This window comes from Homarus americanus, unplaced genomic scaffold (genome assembly GCF_018991925.1).
Source record: "Homarus americanus isolate GMGI-L3 unplaced genomic scaffold, GMGI_Hamer_2.0 scaffold32929, whole genome shotgun sequence".
In the NCBI taxonomy this organism is placed as follows: Eukaryota; Metazoa; Arthropoda; class Malacostraca; order Decapoda; family Nephropidae; genus Homarus; species Homarus americanus.
Window position 1 is genome coordinate 18798448 of NW_024737097.1, and position 20839 is coordinate 18819286.

Genomic DNA, 20839 nt, shown 5'->3' on the forward strand with positions numbered 1-20839 from the left:
TATATATATATATATATATATATATATATATATATATATATATAGTGCAAGTTACTGGATTTCCTGCCTTACAAGAAACAGAAATTATTTGAATATGGTCAGGTACATCATCAAAGTCTTACGTAAAGTGTCACAAAATACAGGTATATGATATGTAGCAGAATTATGACTATAAAATCCTGTCTATACCTATCTATGTCCCGATATTGTATTTTATTTAACTGATATTTGCTTTATCAAGATATGGAAGAAGAGAGACTTGTATTAAAGCACAATACAGTGTGTACAGGTTCTGGAAGATCCTTTCCATTGAATGGATGTTTTCATGTATTATACACTACACAGTACAGGTACTCCTCGACTTACGACCTACTCAACTTACGACCACCCGGACATACGACCCCCGCAGTCGTATAAAATATTTTTCAAATTACGTATTTTAGAGTCCCGACGTTAGTGATCGCGCTGTGTACTGACAAAATTTTCGTTTGTAATACCCTTTAAAATGGCTGGCAAGCGTAAAAGTGAGAGTTCTCGCGGTGCTGAGAAGAAAAAGAGACACCCATTTTAGATTTTCTATGTATTATTTTTGCATTTTCGACTTACGACCTGTTCGTCGGTCCCTAACCCCATCGTAAGTCGAGGACTGGCTATACTGTATTATCATTCCCATATACCTGTACAGTACTGTACTTCAGTCACCTCATGTCAATAATATGAGGAAATATCAGCCCCCTTAATGTGTTAATGACTTTAAGATACATCTGCCATCTTAGTTCTGTTAATTCGTGAAAAACAACTGCTGCCTTCAAGTATCAAAGATTCTTGAAGAAACAACTGCCACCTTTAAGTGATAACGGCATGAAGAAACATCTGTCACCTTCTTGCACTGTATTAAAAAAAACATAAGAACACATGCCACCTTCCTGCATTAATAACTTCAAGGAACACCTAACAATTTCACAAATAACCAAGAAACATCTGGCACCTTCAAGCGCTAATGATTCTTGAAGAAACACCTGTGTGATGATCAGTTTCATCATCTAAACATACATTCTTTACTTTACTGAAAATGCAAGAGCCTTCAAAAAGCTTGGGAGCAAGCCAGTGTCCAAAGATACCAGAAACAATGTATGAGCCCCAAGCAGTCTTGAATGCCACCTTGATCTGTTCATACAACATTTTTGCAATTGTCCAGTAACAAGCAGAGGGCTGACTGTGGTGTCCAGGACTCAAGACTACCTCCTGCAAGATTTGCCATGTTGCTCCAGCTTCCCAATGTGATATCGATGAGGGAGGTGTTTCTCAGTACTTGTTCTATCTCCTGTTCTCGTGTGAGATGGTCTGGACAGAGGTGCCATAGCACTTCCGTTCCCATGGTCAAGGAGGATTTGATACTTCTTCTCCCAGGGCTGACCGTATACAGGAACAGTCTACAGTGAGTATTACAGTACAGACACTCCCCAGGTTATGGATGACTCCGGTTAGGAATTTCCAACTTTATGGATACTCTCTTATAATTCCTATTTAAAATTAGTGCCAAGTAATTCCCGGGCCGAGCGGGGATACCATATATCCAACTATACCCCACCTGTGAGCTCTATGGTACATTATGGTTATTTTACAACACGTAAATGCGGGTAAATATATGTAATTTTCTACATTTTTTTTTATTTACTGTACGGTACTGTAGTTACATACAGTATAGTATGATCAATCTTGCATACAGAAATTTTCTTTTTAATAATAATAATAATAAAAGAAATGCATGTACAGTACCAGTACCGGTAATTATCATAAGGTACAGGTATAGAGTATTTTATCTCATTACAGTACAGTATATATATATATATATATATATATATATATATATATATATATATATATATATATATATATATATATATATATATATATATATATATATATATATATATATATATATATATATATATATATATATATATATATATATACAGTGGTACCCCACTTAACGCGGTCAATTGAACCCAGAGGGTCCCGCGTTAAGTGAAAACCGCGTTAAGTGAATAACAGAACATATGGGATTAATTCCAATAGAACCCAGCCCGACCCCCAAACTCCACTTTTTGACGACAAATAACTATGTTGTAGTAAAAATAACATCTTAATTTTATGATGGTACATGCACACAATTAATACTTAAGAGAAATACAGTCGCCAAGTTAATGTCCATTCAAATAATGGACTCAACTCCCTCCCCCTCTCACACTACAGTACACAGCCAGCTAACAGATGGTCGGTCGGTCCCTCCCTCCCCCCCCCCACCCCCCACCAACCGTCCCAAGGAGATGTGTGGGATAACCTCAAACTAAAGTTAGGAAAATATAATTGACATTGCTGGATTCCTTGTAAGACCAGGAATATTTTGAATATAAATGTCATATATTTTTCACAAAAGATAACATACTTACTCAGATTAAACATTTTATCTAAAAATTGTATGTTTAATGCAAAAAATATGTTGTTTATATTCAAAATGATCACCAAATTATAAGAATTCCAGCAATGTAAATTATATTCTGGCCGGATAATTTGTATGAATTTTATGAGCTAAAACAAATATCTACAGTTAATAAAAAAAAAAATATATTCTTCAACACTATCTGTCAATCAAAGTACCCCACCTTGCCTCCCCCCCTCTTCCAACCGCGCGGTCAGTCCCAACCCTCCCCCCACCCCCCACCAATCCTCCATTCAGTATTAAATAATACCTCAGATTAAAGTTAGGATAATATAATTGACATTGCTGGATTCCTTGTAAGACCAGGAATATTTTGAATATAAATGTCATATATTTTGGACAAAAGATAACATACTTACTCAGATTAAACATTTTATCTAAAATTGTATGTTTAATGCAAAAAATATGTTGTTTATATTCAAAATGATCACCAAATTATAAGAATTCCAGCAATGTAAATTATATTCTGACCGGGTAATTTGTATGAATTTTATGAGCTAAAACAAATATCTTCAGTTAAAAAAAAATAATTCTTCACCGGGTAACAGATGGTCGGTCGGTTGGTCCCTCCCTCCCCCCCACCCCCCACCAACCGTCCCAAGGAGATGTGTGGGATAACCACTAAATTTTAATAAATAATACCTCAAACTAAAGTTAGGATAATATAATTGACATTGCTGGATTCCTTGTAAGACCAGGAATATTTTGAATATAAATGTCATATATTTTGGACAAAAGATAACATACTTACTCAGATTAAACATTTTATCTAAAAATTGTATGTTTAATGCAAAAAATATGTTGTTTATATTCAAAATGATCACCAAATTATAAGAATTCCAGCAATGTAAACTATATTCTGGCTGGGTAATTTGTATGAATTTTATGAGCTAAAACAGGCAGTCAGGCAGGGTGGCGGGTGGGGGGTGGTGCGAATCTAAAAATAGCTCTCGAGCCGGACACTCACCGCGTTGCTGTGGAAAAATCCACGTTAAGTGAAAGTTCAGCTTTGGCAAGGCACCGCGTATATATATATATATATATATATATATATATATATATATATATATATATATATATATATATATATATATATATATATACAGGGTGTCCCATAAATTTTCATACATAGGAAAAATAAATTTTATATGAAAATCCATTTTTATTTATATAATATGCTCTACATGACTACCATTCTGTTGAAAACACTCTTCAATGCGTGTCCTCCACTGCTGAAGAACACGTTCAAGCACAGCTGGAGTTATGCTTGTAATGGCGTTGGTGATACGTTGTATGGAAACTTATGGGACACCCTGTATATATATATACAGTACTGGTCAATGCTGATACGAGAACATATTGTCACAGGTCAGCCAGGTCAGAATCTCCACATTAGGAGGCAGGTCAAATACAGTATAGTCTCGATTTACGTGGACTTGGTTTACGCATTTGGTCATTTACGCAGCACTTTGCCAGACCGACAATTTTTATTTACACGGTTCATTCCATCATTTACGCGGGAAGCGGCGCGGGCAGGGTGCGCACAAGGTCGCCCAGTCAACAAAACATTACCGAGTTTTTCACCCGCCACCCACCACAGCCGGCCCAAGTCAGTGATAGTGAGGATATGGACTTTGAGGGGTTTGACAAAGAGGCCCTGCAAGCCTCTGTGGTGGATAGTGATACAATTGATACAAGTGATACAGGTGAGGGCCAATAATATGCCCTCTGCCTCGGAACCAACCCCCCATCCCCGTGTGCCCAGCCATCTTTTCTACTTACGTAAGTGTTAAAAAACCTAATATTATTGATATTTCTCTTAAATATTAATTGTGTGTGCATACCATCATAAAATTAAGATGTTATTTTTACTACAACGTACGTATTGCGTCGGAAAAAGTGTAGTTTGGGGGTCAGCCCAGTCTCTATTTCAATTAATCCCATATGCTCTGTTATTTCGTTTACGCGTTTCTCGTTTTACGCGGACCTCCACGGGTTCAATTGACCGCGTAAATGAAGACTATACTGTATGAGGTAACCATGTGACCTTAATCTGACCTTATATGAACTGAGATTCACACTGACATCACAAGTTATCTCCCCTGATCTATTCTTACAAGGACCTGATCTAAATGTCATAAGATATCAAAGATACCAAATGGGTGCTTCTCTGTGATTTGTGACTGTAAATTGCTATGAATAAAATAAATTTAGCAAAGATAAATTATTACTACAGTACAGGCGCTGCTCTACTTACGAACGAGTTATGTTCCTGAGGCTTGTTTGTAGGTCCAACTTTACTCATGTTGATAACAAACATATTGTAAAAAATTAAAAGATTATGGATATTTAGTGCAGCTATACCCTATAATACAGCCTTAAAACCTGGCTCACTCTTCTCCACTTAGGTAATGTTTGTTCTACCTGGAATTTTCTTCAAAATAATCCAGTCTCATCCCATTAAACACCTGTTCTGGCAGGTAAACCCCCCTCAGTGATGATGTTTGTATCTCTGAAAGTTTTTAAGTTGAACGTTCTTAAGTAGAGGAGCACCTGTACTGTATAAGTAAACTTTGTCAGGTTATGGGGAGTCAAAAATTACCTCAGTTGCAATCAGCTTAAAATAGTCACTTTATCTCAAAGCCTTGCTGCAGATTAGAATATTATACAGTAATAATTTCCATCAACATGTAAGGTGATACAGCAGAATCTTATATAAATAATGGTGTTAAGCTTTCATGAAGCCTTAAAAATCCTTGAAATATATTTCTTCAAAATTGTAAGTTAACAGGATAGTTTACCCCAAAACTACAGTATAGATGAATTGAGCTGGCATTTCCATATAGTGTACAGTATACTGTACTGGCACAACCCGAATTTCTAAGGTCATAAAAGGCTTCAAAAAAGCTGTTTGGCCTAAACGAGAGAATGTAAACCCCAATAAAACCATAAAGTAAAGAAGATACATTCTTGTCTTTCCGCAATAATCATACCATGATGAATTTTTAAATGTTTCAGTTAATCAATAACCTTTTTCAACCAAAATATTTTTTTTATTTCCAGTCACTAGTTCCATGTATACATTATACAACAAATCTCAGACAAATACTTTCAACCATTATAGCCTTATTCTGATAACAACAGACAGTACAGTACAGGTAGTAGAAACAATAAGCCAGCCACCAGTCATGAAGTTCACCATTTTAAAACCTGAACACTAAATTTGGTTCCATATTGTCTTGGTATGTTCACCAAGTATGAGGACAGTGTCCCTCTCCTAATCAGTGTCCCCTCTAGAACAATGTCCCCTCCAGATCAATGTCCCTCTAAAACAATGTCCCCTTCCAGAACAATGTCCTTTCAAGAACTCTCCCCTCTTAAACAATGTCCCCCTTCAAAACCAGTAATGCCAGAAACAAATATTACGAGTCTCATCAGAGGACAAAACAGAGAGCATCAGAGGACAAAACAGAGAGGAGCCAACACAATTAAAAAAAATGATCGACTTCCTGATCACTCATGTTATGGTCAATGTTTCTATAGTTTCTGAAAGCAATTGTTTTACTGTAAAAATGGGGTCTTGGAACATTAAAACCAAAAGGAACTACTTAAAGTATGGTCAGAGATTGCTGGATTGATCAAGTCAACTACCCTCAACAACATCTATTACTACTGTACTTGATCACAATCAGCAGGAGACAAAACTAGGTTTAAAGTGTCCAGAAAGATGAGCTGAACACGACACATGATTGACAAAATTGTTTAGATCAAGAATTTCCAAGAACTGTCACCCAATCTTTCCTGAGAAAGCCTCAAGAAACCATCCAAATTGATCCATGAATCTGTACCTGGGTGACCAGGGTGATAAACAAAAACAATTCTAATAATTTGGCGATGAAAATCTATTAATGCCACCATAAATTCATAGGAGGAAGAAACAGAGTACTGTACAGTACCTGTAACTACCAATCAGTCTAATGTTGAGCTGGGCCACAGCATAGATCATTGCCACTCCACCACCCGGAGCTCCTGCAGCAGGTCTGGGAACATGAACAAACAAAACCATTTTCCTGGGGGGAGGGTGGCATATACTCTAACTTATCAAAATGGTGGCTTGATCTTTATTTTATTTTAATTCCTAATCTCCACTTTATCATTATCATTTCTACTGTATATACTCTGCCTACTGTATATCATGTCCTTTTCTGGTTCATTCCTCTTTCTGTACATTTCTTCGATGAGTGCAGTAACAAAATGGATACTGAAGTGTTCTGATCCTGTTCTAAGTCACTGATTCATGCCGAGGGCAACACAAGTTTACCTAACTGTAGATGGGTACCAAATTTTACAGTTGGGAAAGTGAAGGAATGAAAGAGCAGTAACAACCAGACTGTCTCCTTGTGTACTGAAGGCTTTGTGATCAGTATATTGCACCCACATTGTAAATGATGTACTGTCTGGTCTTTAGGAACCATGTGAATTTTTTTTCACATTTCCTTGCTGTTTCCTGTCATCATCATCTATCTCCTTACATTTCTTTTTTCAATAAATCTTCTTTCGGCTGCCTACATTCCTTAAAATCTATTTAATTTCTTTATACCCGGTAATCCTCTTTTTCTCTATCCAAGGTTCTTTTCTTTTTCATTTTCTTTTACACTTCATTTGTGATCAATTCTGTTTTAGTCTGGTTATCATTTTATCATTTGAATTTTGTTGTACTTTCTAATATAAATTTATTAACTTATTCCAGCCCGCTTCTATTTCTTTAATCTTCAAGTCCTTTTTTTCAACAAAAATAAAAATTTTGGGGGGGCTTAAGTTTCCTATTTAATCTCTGCCTCCTTTTAAAGAGCAAAGGTAGTGCAGATTTCATGGCTCCAGAGGCATTGCACATACAGTACATGTAGTGTGAGCTTTTAACGGTAGATTTTCCTAAGACTCCTTTCCTGATAATCTATGACAAACAATACTCTCTCTTGGAACAAAAAATATCTTATAAAAGATAACGTGATCGACACATTGTTAAAGTACAGTACAGTAAACGACTGCATTGCTCACTGGCAACTAAGGTTGTTAGGAAAAATAAACACTTGTAACACATATAAACATACCAAAATAAGGTACAGAACGATTCACTCGCTGGTAGTAGACCCGGAGTTTCATTAATTCTAATAAGTTATTTATGAGCCAATTTCCATATTAGAGAATGTTAACTCTTCCATGTCTTCTTGAATAGCTTTGATCTCTTGGAGAATGTTTGCCTTGAGGTCACTAGTGGTGTGAGCCTTATTTGGGAAAAAAATTCCTTTAAGTAGGCTACCCATGAGTGAATCACCCCTTAGAAAACAACTACATATGACTGTGTGGCAGCACTTAATGCCAAACACAAGTGTCTAAATTCTATAGAAATATTTAGTATCTGTTAAGGCAGGTTTAGAGGAGCTCCACTCTGTGTGCCAGAGTATGAAGTGGTGGCCCTGATAAAATCTAGTGATTGTTGACAACAAAAACAGATTGGAGAGTATGTGCTTGACAGTAAAGACTTTTCAGCTTTCTCCCTTTTTAGAGGACAGTACCTACATACAAAATGTCTCTCGGAATTCAATTGGCACTGTTGGGTCACGATATTCAACCTTACCCTTATTACTGTAACTTAGCTATACAGAGTTGCTTTAACCCATAGTACGGTTATAAATTTGAAATTTGGCTATACAGTATTGTGTTCGGTTATCCATCATTCTAGGGCTGTGTGGTTACCATACTCAAGAAACAATCACTGAGCAAACTAAGCAATGTAATAAAACAACCTCATATATGTGGAATGTGGATGTGTACAGGGCAGTAACATGTGTTGCCACATACCAATTATGTTTCTTTATTTGATTACAATATCTAATCTGACAAATATACTGTACTGTATACAGTATATATTGATAATTACTGTACTTTTAAGTATTAATGAAATTTTATTTGTCTGGTCAGGTAAGTACAGCAATTTTTATTTTTACTCATCCAAATCAAGGCTACACGTGTCTAAAAAAAAATGGGATAAAGTGAAGGCATCCCGATACCAACTTTGCTCAAGTAATTCTCAGTTGAACTAGTGGGTGATTCAATGTCCAGTAGGGATTCATGCCATAGGTAAAAAAATCCACTCAGTAGCTCAAAATGCTTAATTGACCAGAAAAGAAATATTTCCCACAATATTCATGAAAAGTGCAAAAGCTCTCAAAATCATGTGCTCTATGAAGGCAATGAAGCTCAGTGGGTTTGATTAATTTTACAATTAGAAGAGACAAACATCACATGCTGGCTATTTGAAAAAATCCTTTTCAAGATTTTCCACAAAGATATTGATAACCTTTCCTTGTTAATACACCACCAATGTAAACTTGTACATGGCCACTGCTCTTCCTTGAAATTTACTCTTTATGTTTAGGAAAATTAAATGGAACCTGAAGTTTATCCCAGTTGCTGTGCAATATGACTAAACCTTTGACTATTGACAATTCCTTACGAGTAGCAAATTCCAGCCCTGGGCTGATGAACCTATCCATACAGAAATACTGTACTGTATCTAGAGTGTTGGGAGCCATATTTTTAAGGCATGATATGACAACATCTCTACAAGCTGGAGAAAGAGTCTCCCTAAAGGGACTACATGTACAGTACCAACAATGCAAAAGATTAATTTGTCTATCACCCTTTTGTGCAGTCTGGATGAAACTAAGAAAATGTAGTGAATTAATTCATAAATCATTTTTTATCCATTTTGTCTCGTCTTACTGTAAATTTAAAGGTTTTGAACCAAAAGTATTATATAAGGTATATTGTATTGATACTGGAAAATGCCCAAGACCACCCACAAAACTAATGAACCTCAGAACCTCCTCTGTTTTATTTGCTTTCTTTCGCCTAAACAACATATATCTCCTTCAGCCCATGAACCAGGGTGACAGCTGTTTAAGTCACAACCAACCTTTAACCAACTTTTTAAAGCCATTGATGGGGATGACAGAGAATCAATTCATTTCTATTGAAAGTCTTAAAACATTATGTTGGCCGTAGACAACATTAAAGAGGATTAACCCCTTGTGTACAGGGTTACCTCTGAGCTAAATAAAATCATTTAGCTTTTGCCATATAAAATATTCATAGTGAAGGGGTTAGTGGAGATAAGTCTTCTAACCCCTTGTGTACAGGTTTCTCTTTGAGCTGAATAAAGTTTCCGGCTGTTAACCAAATAAAATATCAAATGTGGCAACCCCAAGGTGATGGGGTTAAGAAGCGGTGACAGTTGGCCATTTGAAGGATGTTTTGGCACCATGTTTGGCCTGAAGTTGTCAAGGTTTTTGCAGAATTCAGTCAAGAGAAAAATTTTCAGATTACCATTTAGCTATATACATTATTGCCATCCTGGTCAATGATGTGGAATGACAGATACTGATGCAGAAACTGTGAAAGAGCTTCTGAATAAGTCACAGAAGTGGATTACCCTGAACCTGAATGAATTTGAGAAAAATGTGGCCAAATTAATGAACCAAATAACATCAGTGCACAAGTTCACTGAAAACTATCCTGATTTTGTTCACAGCTGCAATGTACTTTAGGAAGTCTGGCCTGCTACAAGGAACTTCTTTGCCATATGGACTGCACAACACACCAGACAACTCTTGATGCTTTTCCAAGAAGATAGCTCCTGCTAAATACAGTATCATGATAAACTACAATTAGGCTCATTTGAGGTTAGTACTGCACTCGACTGCTTTCACTTCCCTAAGTTGTAAACTTAAGTACAATACCCATTTACAGTCGATTGAACTGGGAGAGCCCGAGAATTGAACCACTGACCAGGAAAAAAGTACAGTAGCTCTATCATTCTTGCATTGTTTACATAGTATTGCATTGGAAATTTAAGTTAATAAATTAGAACTTAAATTCTGCAGCAAATAATTCAAACTGACAGCTATGTAGACAGCAGCAGTGCTGTCATCTGACCACGACCCACGAGAAAGAATGGAAAACATATGAACAAAAAGCACAGAGTATTGCAATTGATGGGGGCCACCTGACTAGCAGACGGTATTACACAGGGACCAGCTGACAAGCATATTTTAATGATTTCTATCATAATTTAGGTATACAGTATTATTGACTTCATGTCAAGCGACTGTATGAAATGTTAATGGACCAGGGTAGCAAAATAATCTGCTATATTGATGAGGTAAAGGTTGGCAATATTGTTTATACAATAAAGGGGTACAGTACAATACTACAGTAGGCTTTCTAGGCAAAGATTATTGCTCATTGCCTCGCCTTCTACACTATTTTTTTTCTAAATTTATATATCTTCAGTTGAGCATTTTTACTTTTCTGAAGCATAGTGTTCTATAGCTTACCCCACCAATGAAATTTTCAGTGGGATGTCAATACGAGTAGGGTAGGGGCCCATAGTCAGGGCCCAAGTCATTCTTTATCTATCTTTGGGCACACTACATAGTAAATCTAGACCATATACAGTATCTATACACACTGTGTAATTCTCCAAAGCCAACACAGCAGTCATAGGTACATTTGTTAGTATGTATTCTGTTGTTCACTGTCTCAGGAACACATTCTGTACTTTGTATGGTAAGAGCTTTTCTTGAAATATCCTAATTCAACCAAATAAATATGATGCTATCAATAATCCTAGTCTATAAAATATTAGCATTTTTTCTCTTGGATTTGGTGAAGCAGGTTAAATTACCTTCATATGTAGGGATAAAAATAAAGTACAGGTAGTCCCCAACTTACGACCGACTCGACTTACGTCCACCCACACTTACGACCGCCTCAGTCGTACCAAAATGTGGTTAAATTATGTATTTTAGAGTCCCAAAGTCAGTACACAGACAATTTTCATCTGTAATTCACTTTAAAATGGCTGGCAAGCTTAAAAGTGAGTGTTTTGTGGTGCTGAAAAGAAAGAGACCCAAATTTTCGATTTTCTATGTGTTATTTTTAGCATTTCCGACTTATGACCATTTCTACTTACGACCTGGATGTCGGTCCCTAACCCCGTCGTAAGTCGGGGAGTACCTGTACTAGTCAAAGATCTGTACCGTAGTCCAGTTTTCAACATAGAAATTTAGCTAGAGTTGGGCTAAGTCTGTGCACAAAATTAATTGTTTTTATACATACACATTTAAGGCTTATTAAGTTACAGTACACATACTGAATATATACAGTGAGTTGTAGCATAGGAAGGCCTAAGACAATGAAATTTTAACCAAAGTTTGTAAACGATAGGTCTTCAGATTGGTTGGAAATATCAAGACCAGAAATCAATATACTGTAAATTAAAATAAAATAAGGCTTTGAGGGCCACTCTAAATGTTGGGCCAAAGTTGTAATTTTGACGTATTCACCAGACAAATTTTTTTTCTGGCAAAATATGACTGGTAAATTTTCTCAGAAGTACTGTTTATTTTTCTATTAGACAGTTTCATAAAGCATAAGGCTAAATTACTAGAAGTGTTTTTTTGTTGACAGATTACCTATACAGTAGTAACAGTCATATAAAAACAAAAAAAGAACCCAGACTGCCTAATCAATATTTCTCTATCTCCTGGTGATAGTCTCACACTTGAAAGATCACCACCACCATCCACTTAAAACCAAGCAGTAATGTTTTATCACATTATCTGGATGGTAGGTAGATGCAGGCCTTGGAAGAGAAATCATGAGCACTAATGCTAACTTTAACTCCCAGTCCTCTCACTCCAGCCCACCCCCCTTATCTCCTTCCCCTACGGTATTCACCTTTTTCTTTTCCACCTCCAAATCACTATGCTGTTCTAAGTTCCCTGCTCTCCATGCACAATACTTCAAAACCCCTGACTTTTTAAAGAACTCTAATCATACCACAAAAATCTAGGAAACAAAAAAGAATGAGCAAATTCACAATGAGAGTAAAAAGTAAACCGAATCGTAAAATAAAAAAATATATTGCTCATAGTAAGTGAAAAAAGGGGGTTAATCCATGAAAATATTAATCACTAAAATAAATATGAATCAAGTGCAGGTAATTCTAAAAAGAAGCATTTACTAGTTTTTTATAACAGAAAATGTATAAAAACTGTAATGTATCGCCATAAAAATTGTTGTTTCTAGCCAAATCACTCTCAAGTCTTAAAATGCAGGCGAAAACATGTTGGGAAAAATTCGTAAGGAATTCGTTAATCGAGGGACGTTAACCGAAGTTAAGAATCTTATGGAAGGTAATTCGTTAACCGAAATTGCGTTAACAGAGGCGCTAGTTAACTGAGGGATCACTGTACAGTGTGTGTGTGTGTATATATATACTATATCATGCTTTCTTCTTTCCTTGTGGTTATCAGCATATACCTGGATCACGCGCACCCACAGTGATTTACATATATATATATATATATATATATATATATATATATATATATATATATATATATATATATATATATATATATATATATATATATATATATATATATATATATATATATATATATATATATATATATATACAGTGGGGTATGCTATAACGAATCTAATTGGTTCTAGAACCTTGTTCGTTATAGCATTCGTTCGTTATAGGATTAATCCGTTCCAGGCCCCCAAATACAACCACTTAACACTGAAAAATATAATATAAAATTGTAAAAATTGTAAAAAAAGTGCATAAATATGCATCTAAACCCCTGAAATAAAGAATATAATTAATACTTGTAATAAAAAAACAATAAATTAGTAAAAAAACAAAAAAACAAAAATTTTTAAATAATGTTCGTTGTAGGAGTTTCGTTCGTTATAGCATTCTCAATTTTATAGGTAAAACCGTTCGTTATAGGAATATTCGTAGTAGGATCCATTCGTTATAGCATACCCCACTGTATGTATGTATGTATATATATATATATATATATATATATATATATATATATATATATATATATATATATATATATATATATATATATATATATATATATATATATATATATATATATATATACACACAAACACACACACAGTAATATAATATATCAGACGAAAATGTGAGTAAGCACATGTGCAGAAGTATTACGTGACATTCACAATTCTGCTGACTGGCTGAGTAAGAAGTAAACATTGTATATCCCCGAGAACTTGCACTCTCAAGTGAAATCGAAAGGTGAAAATAAAGCTGTAGAACAGGGGTTCCCAAATATTTTCCAATGCAACCCCGTCTAGTACTGTCGCCTATCCAGTGCAACCCCAAGTCATTAGACAGTATGCTGTATACTGTATATGAAAATCCTAAGAGTAAATACGAACATATTGATATACGTATTTAACTGTAAAAACAAAAAAACAAAATGTATTACAAATCGAGAAGTCTAAAAGCAAACACTGGCAGAAACAGGCTACAACTCTGTCATATTTAATAATATGTGACATTATATATGATCATTTAATGTTCTATACATGGGGATATAATTACATAGTTAAGCAACACAACATACAATTAATCTTCGTTACATCTCTGTCATACTGTACGTATTTCATATGTGACTTGTGTGCATCATCATATAATTAATTTTCATTGCAAGTTACATCAATCATAATTCATAGTAACGTGTGTGCATTATCATTTAATAGATTTTCTTTTAACTTAGGGTATAATTATGTGATTAAACAACATAGCAGACAATTCTCTAAGTTTAATTTTGATATACGGTTACGGTGATAATTTTTTATAAACACCATTGTCAAGAGAGCTGCCTCACAGACCTCCAACTCATATCAGAATCTTAATAACTCGTTTTTTAGCCAATGAATGTCAAATTGGTAAATAACCCAAAACATTGATGTCATCATAGATGGCAAAAATCACCCTTGCCTCGTTGTCAGCCTTTAAATCTGTTATTTCGAGGGCAAAGGAGCCACACAGTTTTACATCTGTCCTGAACAGAAACTGAGCAAAATCCATAGAATGAGTAAGCAATTTTAGGAATCTCATTGAAATTTGTTGCCATATTTTGTCTGCATCCATGGGAAGTTCAGAGTGCATTGAGCTGAGAACAATTCAAAGGTAGGAGTGTGAATTTTCTGCTGCATAATGTGTCATCAGCATTCACCTTCCCTGGACTGACCTGACTTGACATAAGGAGTAACAGCATTATTCCCTTGACCATAATTTATGGTTCCAACTTAACGAGACAGCACCTGTAAGCCATGTACTTCAGTCATTGACACCTGGATATGAGCTTTACGGAACCCCATCGACCCCATGCGACCCCTTATGATGCATCTTGGGCATGTTTGGGAACCACTGCTAGAGAGTATATATACTGTAGTACAGTCATGTTATTTTGTTTTGCTCTATCTTCCTACACTGTATAAGAAATAATATATAATTCCATGCATGGTCACTACATAATACAGTACAGTATTAACAGTTATCATTCCCCCCCCCCCTCCCTTGTTCAGTTATATCAGGCACCAAGCTTCCTTTTTCCCAGTAAAGCAAGATTTAAGCATTATTGAGGTTTTCTAAGAATGAAACCCTTACAAATAGCAGGGGTCTACTGTACATACTGAAACTGGTCAACAGAGCATAGAAAGCACTAAAAAAAATTATGCACTACCAGAATTATTTAATTTTTATTCTACTAATGTCTCCTATTCACTTTCAGAATGTGAATGATTAGAGATTCTTCTGGGAAAGTACGGTACAGTTTGGTTACACACACAACTGGCTTATAGGGCTGAAGTTGTTAAAACACCTTTTATAGATATGATTTTCAAGAGAAAAATAGATCAAAGTAACATCAGGAAGTTATATTAAAATTCCAAAAAACATGCAATTTTGATAATGCACTCTTTAGTGTTACCGTATAAAGATCAAACTGGACTGAACTCGTGTAACTCAAAGTAACAATTAAATTTAACTGCATTTTAAAAATCAACTTCGCTAACTTTGGAAACGGTACACATGCCAAGTAGTTTGTACGGTATATAACAACACTTTATAATACATTCAAGGATATTACTACACATTAATGAGCACTGAGCTAATTAATCAACTATAAGTCCAGATTGTCACTGCCACGGAGGGACAGAGCTTACTCAGACCAAAGTCCTGGCAAGTCCGGGCATTCCTCTTGTTGCAACAGCACTACGGCGGTGAGACAGCAGCCAACAGCAGAGGCAGCAAGGCACTGGCTTCACGCAAGACACTGGAGGTGGCTTGACACCAAGCACTTTGCTTCCACTGGATTTATAACTACACGAGAGGTGAGGGTGGTGCCATCACAAACTGGGCATGGCCGTCTAGGGAAACTTGGTAAACAGGCGTGACATTACTCTAACGACTATTTCTATGCATAAGCAAGGTCCACATGATTAAAGACACCTTGTGCTACACACATACAACGACTACTATACAGTTCTACACAAGCGTCCACTACGTCATGAACCTAAGCACATCCCCATCTCATTCTCGTACTCTTTCTGGCTGTTTGTTATTGACTGTGGCAGACGATACCCAGGCCACCGGGTTCCAGTACTGGCGTCCACATAATATTTATTTTAAATATTTTATTCACAATAAAAACACGCGTTAATCGTACAAATATAATTAATATTACTTTCATAAATATTATTAAACCATAAATAATTGAAACTATTCAAATATTAACTTACATACATATTTTAAAGACTGCGCAGATACTACATGTACAAATGCGCCACAGGGCCAATCGATACGGAGTGGAAGGAGAAATGTTGTGCCACTGCCTCATCCCTAGTGCACCACTTACCCATACAGCTTCGTCCATTTTCACTACACTTCGGGTTCAGTGTTTCACGGAAAGTCTCTTATTTAGAGTAACTAATATCCAGTAAAATGTCCACAAAAACCTGATAATAGGATATACCTTGTCAGTTAACTTTTAAGGTTTCCAAATGTAGATTATTATTTAGTAATTATTCACTGCATATCTAAATCACTTTAGAAGGGTGTCCAAGGGGAAGCACTGAACGGTGGTGGATGAAATGTTTACTTGGCACAACTGTATGGGCAAGGTGGCAACTGCATATTGTTTGCTAAAACCTCAATTATTCTATCTTATCATATTTTATTGTCTAATGCCGTGATTCGTAGACACTTTATGCAAACAAAAGTTATACATAAATACAACACATTTGTAATTCAACAGCTAAAAATTTTCAAAAGTTGTTGGTTTACAAGCTTTTCCTTCAAAGAAAGATATCTTTGAAATTTGCCACCAATTAACGTGCCGAGTGCCTTCATACCGGTCAGTACAATGTTGATTGTTTACTATTAAGATGATACATCAATTATATATTATCTATAATTATAATTATGCTACTTTTGCAATGCTGGATGAAGCTGTATGGCCTGTAGGCACACTCACAGGTTTAATATCTAAACAAAACAATTTACAATCAAAGCAAAAAGCTTCTGACTACTTACCTATTCTGTACTGGTGGTATTATAAAATATAGCTTGCAATATAAATTTTAGTACCATACCATCATATTATATTGAGATTTTAAGCATCACCAGTACCATAATGAATTTCGTCCGAAATTTAACCAAAACTTTTATTTTTTTTTTTTTACGGGTATTAGCCCACCCGGACACAGGTCACTGACCCACATCACGGCCTGGGGGGGAAAATGTAAATAAACATAAACATAATAATAATAATAATAATAATAATAATAATAATAATAATAATAATAATAATAATAATAATAATAATAATAATAATAATAATAATAATAATAATAATATGAAACCATAAAGAAAAAAAGATCATTAGTGAGAAACGATATATGTATGTTGTGTTGTCAATAGTAAGAGAAACAATTGAGACCCTGCACTTAGTGTAAATGAAGCAGAAAGTCAGATCTGCAACCTGGGACTTGGTCACAATTTTTGTGATGCCATATGGCAGAAGGGTCTACCATTAAACAATACATTATGCTTCCAATATCTTCCCAGGTCCTGGATTACTGCTGTGTAGATAGAGGCCACTGGTGAAAATAAACTTGCCCATAGTTCATTGGCGGCGGAAGTGATTATCGCTGTATTTTTTTTCTATCACAAACCCCAAAGGCCGTGCAAATGACATGAATGACAACTACCATACCTAAAATCCAAGAGGCCACCGTAGTAGCACAATCGCCTAAACTTGTGAATAAGAACTTTTTCTGTATTTGGTTTAATGGTAGGTGTCGATGTGTGTGTGTGTGTGTGTGTGTGTGTTTATGTAAAAATTTAGCTCGTGGGGTAGCATTGTGAAGAGAAGAGATATATTGAGTTATGTATGATCAACGGGTCAAGGATCATGTAAGGTGAGTGACCCAACAATTTTGTAAATTTATGGATCGTGAGTGAATTAAATTAATCTCTATCGGCTACTAAAACGAACTTAGAACAAACGGGGTCCAGGGCAAGGGTTCATTTTAGGGGACCGATTAGTTTTTCGTATGCTACTATCCATACTACACTCTGTATTAACTCTACATTCGGTAGTTTAAACCTATATTCATATTGGATACATTTGTATTGTTTTCTTTTTTCTTTTTTTTTTCTTTTTTTTTGGGGGGGGGCAGCTGCCTTGTTTCTCCTGGCTTTAGTTCGGTCCTGTTCAGGAGTCACAGGAGTGGTCAAAGGAATGGAAGCTGAGAATCAACGTTGAAAATTTTAAAAGAATGCACCTTGGCCGTATCAATGGTAGGGAAGCATATCACATTGTGACGAAGATCCTTCATTAACTGAAACCAACTGTAAAAGGATCTGGGTGTTTATATTGACAATGAACTAAATTCTCATATCACTGTGAGAAGGTGAATCTTGCTAATAAACTAACAGAACTTAGACAAGGATCTTACTCTTACTTAAGTGGTCCCTCATTGGGAATACTCTACTGTACAGTACTATACATAATTCTGTTTGGTCTGTGTGTGAGATACGCTATATATAGGCTAGACTGCCAATTGATTGCGAACATCAGGCACTCGGACACTTTATAATAGCCTTTCAAGAGATTAGAGTCTTCAATTGCCTAGTTAATACTATATAAGGGCAAAGGGGGATTAAATAGAAGATTATAAGTACCTCAACGGGATTAATCACGTGCACATATCTAGAGTTAGCGGATGGATACCCCACTAGAGAGTCAAAGCCTAAAATTAAAGCTACGAGTACAGAAAACTGTCCTACTAACTTCTTGAGAGTGAGGGTTGGGAACTCATTCGAGATTAGACTTGACAAACACTAGTACAGTTGCGGAAATGCACCCCTGTGATAACCCGTGTCTCCAAACGGCAACTTCACAGTAGTAGTAGTACAGTAGTATCACTATTTATGAATGAATGGGTATTGGTCGTGTAACGACGGACATGATTGATGGATAGGTTTGCTATAGGTCATATAGGTTAGCCGTTTGGAGACACAGGTTACCACCGATGTGTATGAACACATTTCCGCAACTGTACATGTTCAGGTACAACCGTACGTAACAGGACCGACCGACGACCATACCGATAGTACCGGTAAACTAGGGAGCGGCGAAGAGGATAAGTAGGAAATTGTTCCTGCTATTGAAGATATGGTAATCAATGACTGCTGTTGCTACTGCTTTTATTGCGACAACTGTCTTTTTACACTGCTGTCCTCGTATAGCTGCTCCCATTTCAATTGTATCTCCTACAGCTGCTGGTGCCTCTGCTACGTTTTTGCTGCTGTTGAAACAGGCTTTGCTGTTAATTATGTATTTTTTTTATGCTCATGCGACCCCTGCCTTTGCTTCTGCAGTTTGCTGGGGGTTTTATCCTGCTTCTTGTTCCGTTGCTCCTGCTCCACCACTTTGATTGATATACGCAATTTCCCCATTCATTAAGACCACCTTCCTTTTTATCCTTATTCTTTCGTTTACAATTTTAAGAGTCAAAAGAAGTTAAAACCCTTCGAGTCTAAATAATGGAAATCTACCGTAAAAGCATTTTTCAACAGAAAGCCTTAGAGAGCTACATAAAATGTTTTTCAACGACACGAGAAATCGGATTTTCATTCTTGAAAGACTTGAAAGGATTCTTATGTGTCGCCAAACAATCCTATTGTCATACATAAAATCACCTTGCGCATTTTCTAAATAAAAATTTGCATCGACGAAATATTAGCTCGAGATCCACATTCGCTTATATTCACTAGATCTGTTCCCAATTTTTCAGAATAAGTTAGAGAACAAAGGTATACTTTTGGGACGGTCTTCTAAACGTGATGGATTTTTCTTCACCTGTTTACTCAACGCCTTAGCACACGTACAATGAATAAATGAATATGTGATGAATAAAACAATAATCAACATGTACAGTACATAACATTTAACTATATTGATGACAATTAAAAACTATTATGCACACGGTACCTAAAATACAGTTGCGTTATTTTTTTTTTCGGGAACGCAAAAGCCGCTATTAATAGAATGGTGTATTTTTTTATACAAAATTAACTAACCAATATCATATCGACCACAATCATTTTCTCTGAAGAACAAACAACGGCCAAGTTCACTGGCGTCATTTATTTCATTAAATATACAGTAAGTTGACATTAATACTTGTCAGCACAAGTTAAGAAAACCCACATTGGTCACTCGACGTCCAAGTGACACTGATATACAGTATATGGCTACGAATACAAGAATAATCATAAAAAATTTAAATAAGATTAATGAGTGATCTCTTCCAAGGTATGATCAGTTATTTTTTAACTTTGCCCATGACTTTAAAACTTTATTACTGTATATCGTCCTGAATTCACTACGCAACAAATCACATTAAGATACCCATATGTACGACATTTCAATTAAATTTCCCAAGTGGCTATGCAGCTACTACACCATACTCTATTCCCCATTAATTTTAGAGAGCATAAAAATGTTACAAGGAATAGATAAAAGAATTGTTTCATAGCTTAGTAATAGAAGTTAATTATTCTCGAATATCTAGCTGCGTTTAATCAGCCCAAATGCAATCTAGCCGTTTTCCACTTGCTAGTGAGCTTCGCGGCATAATATATTCGTAGTTCCTATACTTAAAGCAGACAGAATTTCAGAAATTCAGCCACATTGAGTAGTGTAGTTGTGAAAAGGGACCATTTCAGAAATCAGCAGTTACTATCAAAGGCTTTTATTTCTTGCTTATGGTAACACATTACTGTTCTAACGCACCTAAATAGCCAATTTTCGAAGAATTTTGTATTGGACAACTTTCTTACCTCAAGAAAACATATCAAAT

General features: G+C 35.8%; 1 protein-coding gene across 8 annotated transcripts in view; it reads right to left on the minus strand.

Annotated features, from left to right (window-relative positions):
• The window catches only part of LOC121873268 (protein N-terminal glutamine amidohydrolase-like), a 28057-nt gene extending 11986 nt beyond the window's left edge, over positions 1 to 16071 (minus strand). The window contains exon 1 of one of the 8 annotated variants that reach the window (XM_042376701.1): positions 16014 to 16071. The gene's annotated coding sequence lies outside the window, so the exon portion shown is untranslated. The other 7 variants (XM_042376700.1, XM_042376699.1, XM_042376702.1 and 4 more) reach the window with 7 other exon arrangements.
• Positions 16072 to 20839: the final 4768 nt, after the last annotated feature.